Raw genomic sequence first — 18,825 nt, 5'->3', positions numbered from 1 at the left:
TGAATGCAACATAAAGAAAGGTATGTGTGTCCATGGCATTGTGAATCTCAGTTGACTTTATGGGGAAACACAGACGCACACTACCTCATATAGTGGGAGGATGAACAGAACTACCTGTACATGTTCTTTTATAACCCACTCATCCCACCCAGAACTGATTACCTGTTAAAAGGTAAAACTATACACCATTTTTCCAGTTGCAAATGACTGCTGTATTTTAAGAAAGGAACTGAAATCTTCTACTGACTCAGTTGAATATGACATACTTTTGAAAGTCAGTCCAAGGGTGGCTGCCTTCCATAGTCAGGTGAAGGAACAACTGTGTTATTTAGTTTGCATGAAAATGGCAGACAGTAGACATGGATTTGAGTGCTGCTAACTCACACCAAGGAACCCTGCACCTTGCAGCATGAGGAGCCCTACTGCACTGTGAGGAACTGCTTGTGGATTAAGTCGTTGCTCACTGTGAGCAGACATGACTGTCTGTACCCCTCATATTGCTATATGTTTTGGTGCTGAATGCAAATCATTATCTCTATTTAGCTGTTGTTGTTGCAGCCATCTTTGCTTGCCAGCAATAGCTATTTCTAGCTAGTTAACAGGTTTGGAGGCCTCTCGAAGTGATATGAAGAACTGTTGCAAGTGAACTCTAGATATCTATTTGAAGCTAATCAACCCAACATAAGAATTAAATCTCTTATCCAGAAGTCATTACTGCAGAGGAATAGACTCGTGGCAGAGAAAAGATCACATAAAAATGTTCTTCAGTGATGCACAATTAGGTAGGCAACACCATCTTAGAATACCCAGTTCTTGAGTGGGTATTTGAGGAGCTTATAGTTCCTGGCTTATTCTACATCAGGAAAAAAAAAGGAGATCGGGTCATTTTATTCTTGAAAGCATTTTTCCCATCTCTTTGGCTGTCACATGTATTTAACTTTAGTACCCTCAAGGACAATGTGGTGGATCAGCATGCTAAGGTCTGCAGTCTACAGCCTGTAGTTTTTCATTTCACATTGCTTTAAGAATGGTCCTCTTTGTTTCCATTTTGAGCCACGGCTGAATTCTTACATGTTGTCTGATCTTCAGGCTCAAATACCCAAGAGAGTAGGCAGCTGTGAATCAACCCTCTGTGTGCTTTCTAGCAGGTAGTCTAGCAAAGAAGGCAGTATGCTTCTTCTTATTTCTTTAAATTGATAGGGATTTGAAGGAAAGTACTTTAATAAAAGTCTCATGAATGATTATTTTCTTCCTGCTGATGATTCTGAATTGCATGCAGAAATATAAGAACCTTTTAAGAGGGCCCTATGGATTTAAATCCAATTCTTTAGATTTATAATTAAAGCTCTTAGTCTTTATGCTATCCTACACCTTATGAGAAGGATCACCTTTCTAATTACACAGTACCAGGAGGTCTGTCACATGCTTTTACTTAGTATTAAAGTATGCAGTTGCTATATTTTTTCTTCTCCTTCTTCCATAGATTCTATATTATGTTTTGGAAATTCAACATAATGATTTTATTTTTTTTTATCAGGCCAGATGTTTCACTCCGCTATGTTAAGTCATCTTGACATACTGCCATGAAATGGAAACAACTGCTAGTTTTAACATTGCTCTATATCTTTATTAAAAGGTGCGTCTCACGAATCTTAATTCCCCACATACATGCTATCTTCCTCTCTCCCCCCTCTCTCCCATTACACTTCCTTCTTTCCCTCCCTAAAAAGGAGGAATATTAAAATTTTCTTGCTGTTCTGGCTGAGTGGTTAATGAGGTTCTAGATAGCCTAATGAATATGCAGTCCCATTGATTCTCTGTGTGCGTGTGTGTATGCATATGTGTCCGTCTCTGTGTGCATGTCTTAAATCACAGCTGGAATGCAAAATCAGGCTCCACCTTTCAACTCTATCTCCATCATGCTGAGAGAGTGAGAGAGAGTGAGGCTGAGACTGCTAGACAGCTCGAAAGAGATTGCAGCTCAGATGTCCTGGAAAACAGCAAATCCCTCAGACCTGGCAGATTCCGTTACCATGAGAACTGCAGATATTTCCATTGTGATGGCTTGCTCTAGCAGCCATCTGTTACACCCATTTGATTAGGAAGTACAGTTAGCTTGTATGGGATTTTCACTGCACCTTATCCCATGGCAGCGTACAGAAACTCTCTCTCTCTTTTTAAATGCTAAACTCAATGTTTTTAAAGTGCTGTAATTTACTGAGGCTGAAGGCATTTAATGAAATGCTAGGAGGAGGTCATTGAGGGTCAGTATCTCTGAGAAGAAAGAAGCACATGAGATATGTGAAGAGAATTAGCGTCTGGTACATAAATAAGATCAGCCCAGAAATTAGCTGTATTTAGCAATTCCTCATCCCTGCCAGGGAGAGGAGCTTGATATACAGACCTTGTGAAGCCATAATAAAATTAGTAATTACCTCCTGTTAGTTAATCCCACTCCATATATATTTACTGTATGCAAGCAATAAATGCATGTAGCAAATACATTTCAGGTCCTCTGTAAAAGAAGGGGGAAAGTGATGACTTTCCCCAGATACCTGAAGTGGTACAGTGACTGCACTGTGTAACAATTAGATTAGCTGTAAAAATTTAATGGTGCCATTTGACTTTTCCTAGACACAGACAACCTTAAACTTTCTTGAAGGTTTTTCTGTAATTTACTGATTAAAACAATTGTTTGGAATAGTTGAGTCCCTCGGTGTAAAGTAGTGGTGGAGGAAATGGTAATGGCTCATCACATGGGTATAGACGCAAAGGAGTCCCCTTCGATTAAAACTCTCCAGACATTCTTCCTAAGTGGCTGGCATTCCAGATTCAGGGTAATCTCATGTGTGGGGTAGTTGCCTCGAGTATCTTAAAAAAAATGAAGATCTTGTAAACTCAGTGAAGCTAATTAAATGCTCGTACACTGAAATGAATTTCTGATTGCTGCTAAGGAGGCATTGAGGTCAGCTACGCTTTTCATTGCCCACACTTTATGGCCGATGCCAGATACTAAATAAATCAAAACCTCAGAATCAGAGGTCTGTGGTTTGGTTCCTCCTATATATTCTCCCACCCAGCTGAACATAATTCCTTATCTGTCTTCATCTCAGCATGAAAAGTTTTCTCTTCTATTGTTTTTCCTCACATAGCACCAGACTACCATGGAGAAGACTATGATATCATAAGAAATGAATGAGCATGTTTCTCACCATAGGTGAAATATACATTACAGACCTAATAAAGTCAGAAATCACGTAATGGGCTTGCTAAAATGAGCTGCTTAGTTAGTGTAAATATAAATGGTTCTTTAGGTCTCTGCTTCAGCTAAGTTCTTAGACACTTTGCCGAGCATGGAGACAGAGAAGAACATGTTTTAAGAGCTTTTCTGAATCGGGATAGTTCTGAATCTGGATCCATGAATATAAAAAGATAAGTAAAATTTCCCTTCCCCTTTCTAACGGGAGATTTTCTTGTTGATCATTTTTACAGTGACCTAGAACTTTAACTTCCTGCAGCTTCCCACCTCACATAATCCTGGAGGCTGAGCCATGGAGAAGAGAGTGCTGCTTTTTTTTTCTCAGACAGGGCACTTAATATAAATGTGGTATCTGCCTTTGACAGGCAGCAGATGGAAACCCTGAAATCTGAAACAATAAATACCATTCAGAGTCTCACCACTGAGCCTTCTTATAGAACCGCCTTTGTTAAATGAAACATTTACAGGAATACCATCTACCCCCCTTCCCACCCACCTTCAAGGCTAGGATCTGAACCACATTTTTAAAGTAAAGGTTAAGTACCTGAGGCATGAACAGTTGACATACAAAAGAAACGAAAGTAATTTTATCATTCATTTGCCAGCTACAAGGTGTGTGGAGGGCTTTTTCTTTCTCTTTGTAATACATGAGAAAACAAACCTGGGAAGTGTATGCAAGGAATATTTCTTTTCTACATTGGAATGCTAACATTTGCACCTTCTGACTTAATACTGTGTATTTCTTCAGAGTCATCAATCTCTTCAGAGTCATCTTGCCATCTGTACCAGCATTGCTCCAGGCTTCCATATGAAAGTCCAATCTGGCAGTATAAATACTGGATAATGAAGAGTAGGTGTTAAAGTTTCTGACTGGTTGGAATATGAGTCTGTGTCTATGAAAGATCTGAATTCATATGTTAAACAAACAAACAGAAACTATGTTAACATGGAAGTTCAACCAGAAAGAGCATGCATGTTTGTCCTCATGCCCTCTCTCACTCTCTGTGTTTTTTTCTCATTTTTTTCTTTATCTTTCTCATTTTCGTAGAGTTCACCCAAGATCCAGGAGAAAAATGTTCTCTAACTATGACATTACACTTTGGAGATTACAAATAGGGGCAACATGTTGACTTGCTGTAATGTAGGGTTCTTTTTTTTCCTCTCTCCTTTTGCTCCAGGAAAGCTATAACTACATAGATTAGCAAAACTTTTGCAAGAATGGATGTAAAACAGATTTATCTCAGTGTCAGCTTTATCTGATCCATTTGGTCTTGCAGAGTTTGGATGGTTTCCTTTGTTACAATAACCAGCTTTCAAACATCTATATCCTTAGGGTGTTAAATGTCAGCCTCCTGTGTATCGTTCAAAGATAAAAGGTTGACAATACTGAAATACTTTTTTTCTTCTTTTTTTTTTTTAACTTCTCCAGCACTGGCAGAGTCTTTACTCTGCACACCACTGCTGACCCCAGAAATGACCTACAGGAACTACTGGCGAAAGGAGTGAAAAGGTATTTCAGCTCAGAGGCATTAGAAACTCTCTTCATTAATAGCCTTTTTGCAGACTTTTCAGATAGATTTCGTGTCATTGTGATGAGGATATATTTATAACCAGGTCCCTTAAGTAAGTGGACAGTGGACAATTAATTAAACTAACTAGGACTTTCTGTATTGTTTTGTGGGGGGTTTTGCGGGTTTTTTTTGGATTTTGTTTGTTTGTTTGTTTTGATTGTGTGGGGTTTTGTTTGTTTTGTTTTGGCTTTTTGGTTGGTTGGTTGGTTTTTTTGTTGCTTTTTTTTTTTTGGAGTGGGGGAAGTCTTCCTGATGGTCTTGTGTCCTCTGTGCTGGGTGTGCAGCCCTTTGCTATCTGTTGGCCAAGCACTTCAACCCTAATTTGAACAAAACTCTAGACATTCTGCTGAGAGAGGTACACTTTTTGTTTCGGTTGGCATCAGAACTGAGGAAAATGTGCCCAGCAGATCAATGGTCAGACAACAGCCCCTTCAAATGCAACCAGCAGACTTGGTGTGCTCTGGGTACAGCTGAAGATACAGAGTTCCCAAAGTGCGCCACTTGCTTTCCCCTCTCTTACTGCCAAGCAGTCGGGACTGTGCTGCTCCCCGTCTCTGGGCAAGGGGGTGACTACTCTGAGCTTCTTCTCTCCACACCTCAGGAAGCTGGGATGTCCTCATTTATCCAAAAACCCACCAGATACAAAGTTCATCACATCGATAATATGTTGCTGAGCCTGATCTTGCTGGAAGAGGCGGGTCGGAACTGAGAATGTTTGAGTTCACATCAGGGTTGTACTGTTGGGCACTAGGAAGGTAGTTAGAGCAAAGTTTGGTGTATTTATATCCTCATGTATTGTACTGTGTCCTGCACGGATATCCACATTATGGATATGACCATAATTCTGATTATACCACAATTAACCTTGTCCATCCCATTGTGCATACTCCAGTCTCCCAAACATGTCACGCCAGTGGAGATCTACAGTAAGGCTGAATTAGGCTTATTGTTATATTTCATTCTTAGATTGTCCTCTTAGCACACTGGCCCCTTTAATTAAAAGATTGCAAACATGCTTTCCTTAATTAACTTCTGACCTTCACAGTTGGTTATGAGACAGCTATACTTCATGTTTTTGAGCAAAGTCTATTTCCCTCTCTCAGGGGCCTTCCCTTTCTCAGTTTTGGAAGTGGCTTATTAACTTTACAGTCATGGGGACATTTCTCAAAAGAAATAAAATTTCTTGGTGAACATGCACAATTTTTCTCTGTACACCAAGGAGTCTAAATTTTCACTTCAGTTCTGTGAGAATATTGATAATTACTTTTATTAACCAACTCACAAATAGCAAATGTGTGAGGTTAAAAGAAGTCTCATTTGAACTTTATGAACTCATAGGTGAAAAAGAAATGACAAGAGTAACCATGACTGTTGGCTAAGGAGCCATCATTTTCTCGGCAAAACAGCATCCATTAAGGAGGTAAGGATATTGCTGTGCTGGTCAAATGCTTCTGAGATTTTGTTCTGACAATTATTTGCATGCATGTATTTGCATGTATATTTAAATCTACTTGTTTCTGTATGGAGTTGACTGTGTCCACACATCAGCTGCTTTGAGGAATTAATGTACTTTACAACCTTTTTCATCATATTAGAAAGGGTATGCCAAAGTAAAGGTCTCATTTCAGGCAACTTGGTCAGATACACATTTTTTTTTTGTCCTCAGAGTGATAGACATAAAACATGAACAACATGATCCTAGTCTCACTTATGCTGTTGTAAATCAGGGCGAGCTTTGCTGAAACCAGTGGAGTTAGCCCACTGTTTAAAGCAAACTAAGGAGAATCAGTACTTGCCAGTACTTCCTTCTGTTTGGCACTTATAGTCTGCTCTGGATGGACCAACGCAACAAAAGGAAAAAAAGTCACTAAAAAATGTCGTGTTGTTGTCTAAATAGTTGCCTCTGAATTTCAGCTGTGGAAAGTTGTGATCCTCTGTAATTGCTTCTGTAGTCAAGATCTTTAGACACTGAGTGTCCCTGGTCACACAGCAGCAGGACAACAAAGAGCCTCCTCCCTGCTGAACATGTGGTTGCCCTGATATTTTGCACTCTTTTAGGCCTGTATGTTCAGCGAGTGCAGCCCGAGAGCCCTGAGTACAAACTCCTGATTACACCAATGTCTACTATTTTAAACATTTCCTCTAAGGCAAAAGGCAAAGGGGCTTTAGTGTGTAATGTTTAAGCCTGTCTCTCCCTTTAAGTCTTGAGATCAGTTATTTACGGGAAGCAGGAGTCTAGGCTATCCTACCCTTTTCTTCTGTAATTGAAGGCAGTGACGGTTGCAATATTAATTGCTGCATCAGCAACTTCAAGATTTAATGTTTTTCCCCATTCTGCAGGCAATGTATCTCTTGCATGATTTCCCTCATAGTCTTCACTTTTACAGCCGCCTGAATGATAAGCAACAATAATGTCTCTGGAAGTGATCCATAAATCATATTCAAATCCACACATCCAAATGATCCTATTTTTAATCTCTAAACTACTGTGGTGTGTGCTTGCTAGTGCAGTTCAATTGGAAGCATTATGCTCACCACCTACGTTTCCTTCAAATTCGTGCTAATGCATCCAAAAAAAAAAAAAAATTCAACCAGATGCTTGAGTAATAACACAGAAAAAGTATGGGCAATGAAGACCTCCCTAAGTGCTCATATGAACTACAAATAACACAATGTTATCAGTATCTATAAAGAGAATAAGAATGATCTTGGGTTTATATCACTGCATTAGAGTGGACAGTACCTGAATTATCTTTGTTCCTTTTCCACAGTCACACTGCATCCAGCTAGGCCTTGAACACTTCCAGGGATGGGGCAACCACAGCTTCTCTGGGCAACCTGTGCCAGTGACTCACTAGACTGTATTTTGTATTGAAGATTAAAAATAGTTCCACGACACTATGTACTTTTCTTCTGGAACATCCATCATTTGTTGTTGTGGTCTTTGTAGAGGTATTCCTGGAACTAATACTTTAGCTTTATTGTGGTCACAGCTAAAATTTCCTTTCTTTCTTTAGCTCCTCTCAGGCAGTCCAGTGGGATGTTCTCAAGATAAAATTAGAAGTGGTGCCAGACTTCACCCAGCATCCTTATTCTGGAACAGCTATGTGTCTTGTGGAGGTTTCCAGGGATCTCTTGCATCCCTTGTCTCTCTGTGTCTAGGGGGCCTCAGCATTAGAAAGACATGGACCTATTAGAGTAGGTTCTGAGGAGGCCACAAAGATGCTCAGAGGGCTGGAGCACCTCTGCTATAGAAAGACAGGCTGAGAGAGTTGGGCTTGTTCAGCCTGGAGAAGGGAAGGCTCTGGGGAGACTTTACAGCACCTTCCAGGACCTAAAAAGGGCTTATAAAACGGAGGGAGAGGGACATTTGTATGAGCAGATAGTGACAGGACAAGGCACAATAGCTTTAAACTGAAAGAGAGCAGGTCGAGAGGAGATGTTAGGAAGAAATTCTTCCCTGTGAGGATGGTGAGACACTGGAACAGGTTGCCCAGAAAAGCTGTGGATAGCCCATCCCTGGAAGTGTTCAAGACCAAGTTGGATGGACCTCTGAGCAACCTGGTCTGGTGAGTGGCATCCCTGACGATGGCAGCAGGGTTGGAACTGGATGACCTTTGAGGTCCCTGCCAACCCAAGCCATTCTATGACTCTATGATCTGCGGGTTCACTTGTGTCTGGCCATTTCCTTGCAGCTGGATACCAAAGGAGAAGGGAGAAAAGAATGTCTTTCACTATTCATACCCATACGTGAGTTAAAGCAGACTGTCCACGCCTTGCCTATGTCACGGGTGTTGCCTGCAGCTCTGGGGGAGAATGGGAAGTGCGTATCTCTGATTCTGATGCTCCCACATACGCCCACCATGAGGCTCCTCTGCTGCTGGGGCACCTCATTATGCAAATATCCCCTGAGGCAGCAGCCTCCTTAGTGCTACTCAGGCTGGAGTGATGCCCAATATACTTAGTCCTGACCAGAATGCTAACAGGCCTGTGACTTCAAAATGTTTGGTGTGCATTGCACATGTTTCTTTTGAGGTGATTTCTGTGGTTACTGGAGACAGTTGGGTTTTTTTTCTCCCAGTGGCTGGAAGGAGCCACGAGAGTATTTTTATGTATAAATGGGATTCTCAGAACATCTGACTTGGGGTGTTTTCAACTAGGTTATAGTTCTGGGTGTCAAGGAAGTGTGTAATATCTGAAAGGATGTTGGAATTGGTCTGTGTGGGAGGTTGAACTTCTAGGCAAGCAGGTAATGACAGTTCTGAGCATCCACTTTCAGTGTGTGCCTGAAGTAAACATGCAGACAAACCCAAGAAATTTAGTAAAATCTCAGTGTAGGAATTTAAACTTTGTAACAACACTAATGGGGAAATGGGAGCTATAATCTTCAAAGAAGTTCTGGCTTCTGCATTGTCAGGCTCAATGTTGACAATATTGCAGCATTTGAAGTTTTTTGTTGTTTATTCTGTTGAAAGCAAATCAATGTGCAAGTTTTTTAAGGTGAGAAGCTCTCTTAGTAATGTAAGTAGCTAATTACCATTAGGGGTTAATAAAAGAGAAATGCTCCCTTATCAGGTAGTGCATGTTTTGCTTGACAATATCTAAATTATTTATTGTGGCTTTTCATATGGTTTGCATCCAACGTTAACTGAGATGGAGATTCTTAGTTGAATTCACATTAGACTTGAACCTTTCTAGCTTTCTTTTTTAACTAAATTCAACCTTTGTGGAATTGCAGTGAATGACTGTCCAGATTTTAATGCAAATAAGGCTTCTTTCAGCCTTATTTTCAACAAGCAAATGTGGAGACAAACCAGATGTGATTTTCTGGATGTCTACACGTCAGAAATAGGTGTCTGAGTGAGAACAAGTTTTGATAGAGTACACTATAGAAGAAATGACAATTGAGTTCAAAATCCAAGATGGAGACTCAAATTCCTCTAGGATACAGGCCTAGAAAATCTGAACATTGATAAGAGTGCTGATGTGAATTTTCTGTGTATGTGCAAATGGAAGTGTTTTAGTGTTTCTCAAATAATGTGGATGTAGACAAAAACCTTATTTTGGGTATTGCCTTTTGAGTCGTTATTGGCAGCTCCTCTTTTCATCAAATAGCCCTATAAAGACAGGTAAGAATGCCCATGGAGATAAGAGGTATCCTAAACAGAGCTTCCATCCTGCAAGTGAACCTGCTGTAGTTTCCTTCCACAGTGCTTATGGGTGGCAACATTTTCTTGCATCCTTTCTCCTTTAGGATATATAAAAGCAGCACTAACAATTGCAGAAAAAAACCCAAAACATTTACCTCTAAATTATATATTTTTCTCAGTTTAAAAGTATGTAATTTCACAAGGAACGCTCTAGGACTGATCCTGCTGGGAAGCCATTCTTCAGTTTCTCTCAGCAGTGGTAAGGTGCCTACAATTCTTAAACTGCTGAATAGCCCCTGTGAAAGTCAGGGCACTGATACTGGGGATGGCAGCTGACTCTGGGATATTGGCACAACCTCTCAAAATGCTGTAACAGCGTGAGAGTTTGCTCCCAGTGCTTGCGTCGTTTGTGTGTGTCAGGCTTCTGGTTAATCATAGCTCACCGTGCAGCGAATGCATCCTATTGACTTCACCAGTACCAAGCAGTTAATTTAAAAGAGATGACAGTGTCTGTCTTTTGCCATCTTTCCCACTCTGAAAAAAAACAAACCAAAAAGAAACAAGAAGATTTGAACCAAACTACTGTAAGGGTTATGCAAGAAAGCAGAGAAGAAAGTTAGACTTTCTGAGAAGACTATTTGTTTTGCAGATGAGGACCTCCTTAGCAACTGCAAAAAAATATGCTTTCATGAGCAGTGAAGAGTGAAGAAGAACTGGAAAGATGGCCAGGATAACTTATAAGAATATACAAGGAAAATAAATGCAGTCTAATAAATTTAAAGGCTGAATTGTGTTTGGAGTTGAAGGTTTGAAAAGCAAACACCAATTTTTGTGGAAGATTTATAAGCAGAACACACTGCCAGTCAAAAGAAGAATAGTTGGAAAGAGAAAGATATTGTTGAGTCAAAGCAAGAGGCTCCAGCTCTGTTACTTGTCCTGGAAAAAGTAAGGGAGGGAGAGAGAAAGGAAGAAATTGGTTAAACAATTAATTTGGTTCTATGTCTTTTTTATTATTTTTTTTTCCCCAGAAAAGTTATTAGGAAGTTGAAGAAAAGTCACATATTTCCAGGAAAAAGGCAGGCTGGTGGAAGGATTATGCAAACAACATCATAAAACAGACCTTGTCCAGAAGACAGTTTCATGTATTAATTGCAGGTGTGCAGCTGAGCTAACGCAAAACTACGAGTGAGAATGAACAGTGCAAAGGAGTTTTTTTTATTGTGTCCCCCCCCCGCTCAGCTCCAAACTAGCTTTGTCTGAACTACACAGTCTTCATCTACTCTGGCTCCAGTTACTCCCCTCATCCCCAGCCTGGCTCAGCCACCTTGTGATTAATCATATTTGCCTGAGTGCTTGGAGATGCCCAAGCAGGTCGAGGATTCAGCAGTTTGAAATCTGAGAGCTCTTCTTATTTCAGAGCAATGCCAGCTGCTCTTCCCTGACCACCAGTCCAGGTGGAGACCATCTAATCCATCCAGAAGGAAGCCTTTGCAAGTGCAATGCTGTCCTTTTATGATGACGAACATTGTACTACTGAGAGGAGAGTGATTACATGAGCTGTGGAGTGGATCACAATGTGATAAAGTTACCCAGGAAAACCTAATTTTTTAAGAACAGATGAAGTTTTGAAGATCAGCCTTTAATGAAAGCTGGCTAGTAATGCTCCACTAATGTATTTTTCTTGGGGACAAAATATACACGTGTGTGAGAACGTTTGTTTGTACGTGTAGACATGTGTACTCTGGTCTGTTTTCTTTTTTTTTTTCCTTGAAAGAAAATCTATTTTCTTTCCAAAATGTTCCCTTCCCCCCCCCAATGAATTACTTTCTTCTCTCCCACAACCAAAATATGTCTGTAAGATGATGAGGAGGAGCAAGGGATTTGTCAAAACTTGTTCTTAAATTTTCCATGAAAAATGTAACTTTTTTTTTCACTGACTCTGAAATACATGTACAGCCACAAAGTTTCCCACCCATGTAGAAATACTGAGGCGTTGTCATGGCCTTTCTCCCCTTGCCCTTTCCTTTCCTCCATCTTTTAGCTGTGCTTAGTAAGTTTGATTCCCTTACCTTTTGCTCATACATCATACCTTCCAACCCTCTTATCTTTATCATTGTTTGTTGTAGTCACTCTCTTTTATTGACTTCCTTTTTATATTGAGTTGCCCAAAACTGATCACAGTTTTCCAAGAGGGGCCTCACCAGGGCCATGTATGGAGGAATTATTACCTCTGTAGTCTTGCAAGTAATTCTGCTCCACATCCCAGTATGGTATTTGCCTCTTTGTGCTACAGTGTCTCACTGTGAGCTCATATTTAATCCATCATCTGCTATCACTCCCTAAATAAGTCCTGCAGCACTTCCCCTTTAGTAATAAAAACACAGAAAAATGTTTGAAGAAAGAGTAAGTTATCCTCTTGGGTGGCTCTTTGAGAAAACCAGGGTTTTCATACAGCTGGAAAGACATAGAAACACAGCCTCACACTCTGCTTCCACATATCTGGATTTTGCAGCTCCAATTCCAAGAGTTAAAACAGAGATGGCATTTCCTATTTGTACATATTTTCTTAACTGCTGGTTGCAGTCCTGAACTACCCAGAGCATTGATACAAAGGAAGGGATGCCATATCTACTTTTAGAGTTCATATCTACTAGACTTCAGAAATCCTGCTGTACATTAAGCAGTCTTGAAGTGTGTGCTGTGAACTTGCTTCAGCTACTTGATATCTTATGGAAATCAAGTGTGTGCTGCTGTATATGGGCAAAACTAGGACATGACTTGAGCTGCAAATTTATCACCTCTAGATTTGGAGAGTTCTCCACTTTCCAGACTGGATTTTTTTCAAGCAGTCTTTAGAGCAAGCATATTCTCAGAACTGTCTGTCTTTCTTTTCTACTGCTGAATTTATTTAGAAGCACTTTGTTGATATCCAAAGTTTAAAAGCCTGCACAGTGTTTAATCTTCTCCTTCTTTTTGGTCAAGGAGTTGTCCTTCCAGAATAAAAATACTTTGCTTTTTAGTCCATCTGACAATTTAACCCAATTAATCACTGTGAAAAACACCAGTGAGGATTTCTAAATATTATGTGGGTAAGTATGATGAGCATGTACCTTCTGAAGGCTACAGGAATTACGATATGTCAAATCATAGAGTGTTGCGTGTGTGGCTGGTCTGTTATTTTAGTACTCAGCCATTAATTTTTTTCTTATTAATTGGGAGTCAACCTAAAACTTGCTGTTAAGTGCCAACAACACAGATTTCACCCTCTTAACCATGTTTCTAAGATCTCCTTACCAGTCTCTCTTTCTCCCTGAAGGAAACCAAGCATCATAATCTGCAGATGAGCAGTTCTTGGAATTTTCTGAAGAGCCAAGTGCAAGAACTGAATGATATAGGAAGAAAAACCTCATAAATATTGCACAGCACCAGCATTTTTAAAGCGCTCCCTCATTCCTGATTGCAGCCTAAGAGCATACACTCATAAGGCACACCACCCTGAAGTTGATGGGAACCTTTCTGTGGACTGCCCAGTTTGTATACTAAGCCTCCAAGTTCTTGAAGTGAACCCTCGCTGCTATAAACAGCTCTTAAAATTACATTTAAATTGGAAATAGAAATCTCCTCAGCCCTGACATTGGAGCAGAGTTATTATTTCCCATACCTGTCTTTTCTCACTCAGGAAGCTGCTGCAACATGAAACCCTCTTCTGATTGTTCCTCCTCCAAATGCCTCTCTCAACTGCCAGAGCTACACTTTTTCCTTGTGAAAGGTGGAAAAATATAGGAATTTAAGCAAGCAGAACCGTCCTTGTGCTCAGACTGAAAAAGCAAGGTCAAGAGGGGTCTAATTTTCCCAGCCACTGAAATGTGTTTACCTTCTTCATCTTGGCACAAGAACATTTAAAGTACAATTCCCAGTTCAGTAAACTGTTGCAGAATAATCAAGGACTAAAGAAAGTCCTCAGATGTGCTTTAGGACTTGTGAGAAGACATATTCCCAGCAGTTTAGTGTTGCAGAACCAGTAAGTAGTGAGAACATTCACATGTGTACAGCTCTGGACATGAAGTTTAAGACCAGAAACTTAAGAAGAAAAATCTGCTCATCCTAGCAGGATGACAGAAAAGAAGGAACATGACTGTTGAATTATAAGTATACTAGGGTGAGGAAGATAGTTGGAGGGAGACAATTTTTTAGTAAGGAACAGAGCTGAGGCAGGAAGAAATTGTTACATGCTCACTGTAGAGATTTTCTTTTTCCCCTGGAAATTAAGTGAAGATGCTTAACTATTTGCAGGAGGTGCTGGAGCAGCCTCCTGACATACAGAAGTGTGCAAGAGAAAGGTCTGATTGAGTTGTGTCCATTTGCAAGAGGCATTAGATGGTTTTATTGCACACAGTCACTCACAAGTGCTCCAAGTGTGTCCTTCAGGGGATGTCCAGTGGTTTAACTGCTCATCTTGAGAAGTGAGCTTTTTCAGTCTTCACTGAGAAGGGGACTGAAGAAATGAGAATCAGAATGTGTGAGTCAGTTCCAAACATCATCCATCTTCATTGATTCACTGACTGTGTATGTAAGGCTGTTCGAAGAATGAACAAATTATCTCCTAAGTTTTCAATAAGATTTCCACAGAAAGGCAACATGATTAGAGTTGCAGACTGACTCATCATCCTATTACTTAAACAAGAACCCTGTTTTGTTTCTGCTCTGAAAGTGGAAGAAGCACTGGAATCTGTGTCCGACTTGAAATGGGAAATATAAAATCTTGAGAGATCCCCTATAAAGGCAGCAAATCTGGAGAAGATGGTTGCTTGCCTTCTTTTCATGTTCTCAAGTTCAAGTTAACAGTTTTCTTACATGAATCAAAATTTCAGAATGGTCCCTAACTTTAAGTCTCAAAGGAGAACTGTGATGGGGAGAACTTCACTCTTATCAAGCAGGAATCAGTTTTGTGCACTCCTTGATGGAGTTGGTTATCATCAATAAAAAAAATCCAATCAGTGAAGTTTTAGTGACAAAAAAAACCCAACCCAAACATAAACAAGGAAGAGGTGACTGACTGTGTTGAATGTTTCACAATCAACACCATACAGAGTTCTGTCCTTCTTCTGAATTGCAAGTCTTTCCATTCTGACTGAACTTTGTTGTGTGGGTTTTTGTACTGAAAATTACCTTCCTCTGGGAAACACATTACAGGTATCTGGAATAACATTTTCTTGGTCAGGTACAGAGTAATGCAGGTGATTTGGAGAAAAAAAGGGGTTCCTTTGACTTTTCCTTTATCAGGTGGTATATCAGGACTCAAAAATAGAGCAGCTGTGTTACCTGATGCCACAATGCAGGCATCCACTGGTGTCTGCCAAAAGCTGCTTTCCTTTGCTGAGGTCAGTAGCTCACCAGGACTGAGACCAAGGGGTGAGGTGATACATGCCTGTGCACTTCAAACACAGCTACTGTCAGGAACTGGGCAATGTGAAAAGCTTGGTTCAGGCTCTGGTCACTTTTCTCACCACCATTCTTTTCCTAGTTTGGAGGCAGATTGAAGCGTCAACAGTCCTGGCTCACTGGGGAGGTCCCAGATGATTGGAAGATGGTGAATGTCACACCCATCCACAAAAAGAGCCAGAAGGAGGACCCAGTAAACTACAGGCCCATCAGCCTGACCTCAGTGCCTGGCAAGATTATGGAGCAGATCACCCTAAGTGCAATCACACAGCACCTACAGGATGGACAAGGGATCAGACACAGCCAACATGGGTTTAGGAAGGGCAGGTCCTGTCTGACCAATCTGATCTCCTTTTATGATCAGATGACCCACCTGCTGGATGAGGGGAAGGCTGTGGATGGGTCTACCTGGACTTCAGCAAAGCCTTTGACACCATCTCCCACAGCATACTCCTGAAAAAGCTGCAGCTCATGGCTTGGACAGGGGCACTCTGTGCTGGGTTATGAACTGGCTGATGGCTGGGCCCAGAGAGTGGTGGTGAACGGTGCTGCATCCAGTTGGCAGCCGGTCACTAGTGGTGTCCCCCAGGGATCAATGTTGGGCCCAGTCCTGTTTAATATCTTTATTGATTATTTAGATGAGGGGAATGAGTGTACCATCAGCAAATTTGCAGATGACACCAAGGTGGGGGAGAAGTGTCGATCAGCTGGAAGGCAGGAGGGCTCTGCAGAGGGACCTGGATAGGTTGGAGAGTTGGGCTGATTCCAACGAGATGAGGTTCAACAAGGCCAGGTGCGGGGTCCTGCACTTTGGCCACAACAACCCCATACAACACTACAGGCTGGGGACAGAGTGGCTGGAGAGGAGCCAGGCAGAAAGGGACCTGGGAGTTTGTATTGACAGGAAGCTGAACATGAGCCAGCAGTGTGCCCAGGTGGCCAAGAAGGCCAATGGATCCTGGCCTGTATCAGGAACAGCGTGGCCAGTAGGTCCAAGGATGTGATTCTTCCCCTGTACTCAGCGCTGGTGAGGCCACACCTGGAGTACTGTGTCCAGTTCTGGGCCCCTCAATTCCGGAAGGATATTGAGGTGCTGGAGCAGGTCCAGAGAAGAGCAACAAGGCTGGTGAAGGGACTCAAGCACAAGTCCTTTGAGGAGAGGCTGAGGGAGCTGGGGCTGTTCAGCCTGGAGAAGAGGAGGCTCAGAGGAGACCTCCTCACTCTCTACAACTCCCTGAAAGGAGGTTGTAGCCAGGTGGGGGTTGGTCTCTTCTCCCAGGCAACTATCAGCAAGACAAGAGGGCATGGTCTCAAGTTGTGCCAGAGGACGTTTAGATTAGATATTAGAAAGAATTCCTTTACAGAGAGGGTGATCAGACATTGGAATGGGCTGGCCAGGGAAGTAGTGGATTCTGTGTCCCTGGAGATTTTTAAAAAGAGACTGGATGTGGCACTTAGTGCCATGGTCTAGTAACCGCAGCAGTAGTGGATCAAGGGTTGGACTTGATCTCGGAGGTCCCTTCCAACCCAGCTCATTCTATGATTCTATGATTTCCTTCTTTTATTTATTTCACTTGGGAAGAAATGGTTCATTTCCCTCTGTCCCAGCTGCTCTGAAAGGTTTTCTAGTTTCTCCAGAATGTATCATGCAATACTGCAGAGCAAGTCCTCTTTTCTTTTCAACTCCATGCCTTTACCATGTATTGTAATCTGTCTGCTCTGATTAGGTTCATCCTATAGAATCACTGCCAAATTCTGTTTTACACAGCAATGTTTAGTCTTCAGCCTGGGAGCTTTTAAGATGTTCATACATCAATATCAGTCCTGACTAATCCCAAGAAGCTTTGGATGGCAGGAAGAAGAAAAGCTTAAAGTTAGCTGTGCAAGTTGCAGGACAAACACTCCAATCTTTACTCTGGCCAAAATTCAACAGCCACAAACAAAAGTTGGGTTTGAGAATAGGGCTGTAAATCTGATTTCTAACATAGTTGTTCAGGTCACCGTCTGAGCAAGAACCAGGTTCTGCTTCTGTTAAAGAGCTTCACTGCTCATTTCAGAAGGCATTCAGTGGGACCCCACATATGCACTGAATCTGCTACTTAGGCAAAAGTACATTTAACGTATCTAATGTTTCTTTGTAAGAAGGCCAAAATGTTCCAATGTTTTCTTGCATTTTCCTTAAATATAGGTGGATCCCAGATCAAATTAATTGGTGGCCTCAGTGACAATTAGTAACTCGATATGCTTTAATTAATGTTTATATTGCAGGGGTGCGTGGAATTCAGGCATGCTGGAGCATTCCCCATGCTCTGCAGTCACAGAGATATCTTGAGCAGCCCTGGAAAACCTGAGAACACTGAGACAAAACTGTGGTTTATGACCTTATCAAGGCTAGGTTAAAATTTCAGGGTGGTGGGGAAACGGCAAACATTTTAATGTGAGAAGTGGCCATGGTTTTGTGGCTGGATAAAACTTTGGAGGTTCAGCTGGCCGTGATGCTCTGTGATAAGGAAGGATGGTTAATCCAGCTGCTGAGGGCAGAGGGAATTAAGAAACCACATTTAACATGGGAGCTGTGTTGGCTGAGGAGGCCACTTAGCAAATTCCTTACTTGAGCATTCAAGGACACTCTCTTGAAACTTGATCCTCACTTTTCCAAGTGCAGGGAGAAAAAGAATGTTTCACTGTCCAGAAAGCACCCAGGCCTTAAGATAAATGAGGATTGAAACAAACGTTTCCATTCATATCAGGGCCCCCTCCTCGCTAGCGTCCTCACTGATCTGTACAAAACCTTCTTTGTAAGTGGTTTCTAAAGCATAATCTGTGCATTTAATAACATTTGATTGAATAATTCCACTGCTAGATTTGTTTTTTAAAGGTTTTGAGAAGTGTTGCAAGTAGCAAAAGTTTTTAATAGAAACCTGAAGCCACTGACTGAGGAAAATTTCCTAATGACTCTTCCTGTTGTGGAGTAAACTGGAGAAAAATCAAGTCCAAAACACTGAGGGTCATGTGAATAGCTACAGAGAGGAATTCAGGGGATTCGTTTCAGTAATTGCAGTGAAATTGCTCCCAGCAGAGGAAAGGAGCAGAGGAGAAATTTTAAAGATCCAAGCAAGCAATAACAGAGCTCTAACTGATTTATAGTACACTGAAGGAGTCTCCGGGACAGACTTAACTTACAGAGTGGGGCTCTTCTATTCAGAGCAGATTTCTCTTTGACCGTTAACAACACAACTGTCCACAGAAGCTACTGAGTGAGCATTGCAGGGAATAAAATTTGATTTCTCTAAAGCCTAGGAGAAAAACAACATCAATGAAATGATAAAAAAAAGATAAAGTGTATGTAAGGATGGTTTTTTAATTCCCTTCCCTTCCCTTCCTTTCCCTTCCCTTCCCTTCC

At 41.3% G+C, this 18,825-nt stretch overlaps 1 long non-coding RNA gene across 1 annotated transcript; it reads left to right on the top strand.

The window, feature by feature from the left end:
• The first annotated feature begins 1,554 nt into the window (after positions 1–1,554).
• Positions 1,555–4,769, top strand: LOC113980677. Its single transcript, XR_003538195.1, has 3 exons — positions 1,555–1,636; positions 4,008–4,144; positions 4,689–4,769. It is a non-coding gene; the product is annotated as an uncharacterized LOC113980677 (long non-coding RNA).
• Positions 4,770–18,825: the final 14,056 nt, after the last annotated feature.

This window comes from Neopelma chrysocephalum, unplaced genomic scaffold (assembly GCF_003984885.1).
Source record: "Neopelma chrysocephalum unplaced genomic scaffold, ASM398488v2 Primary Assembly neopelma1_94956, whole genome shotgun sequence".
Taxonomy (NCBI): Eukaryota; Metazoa; Chordata; class Aves; order Passeriformes; family Pipridae; genus Neopelma; species Neopelma chrysocephalum.
The sequence above is the reverse complement of the archived record's forward strand: the minus strand, read 5'-3'. Positions and strand labels throughout refer to the sequence as shown.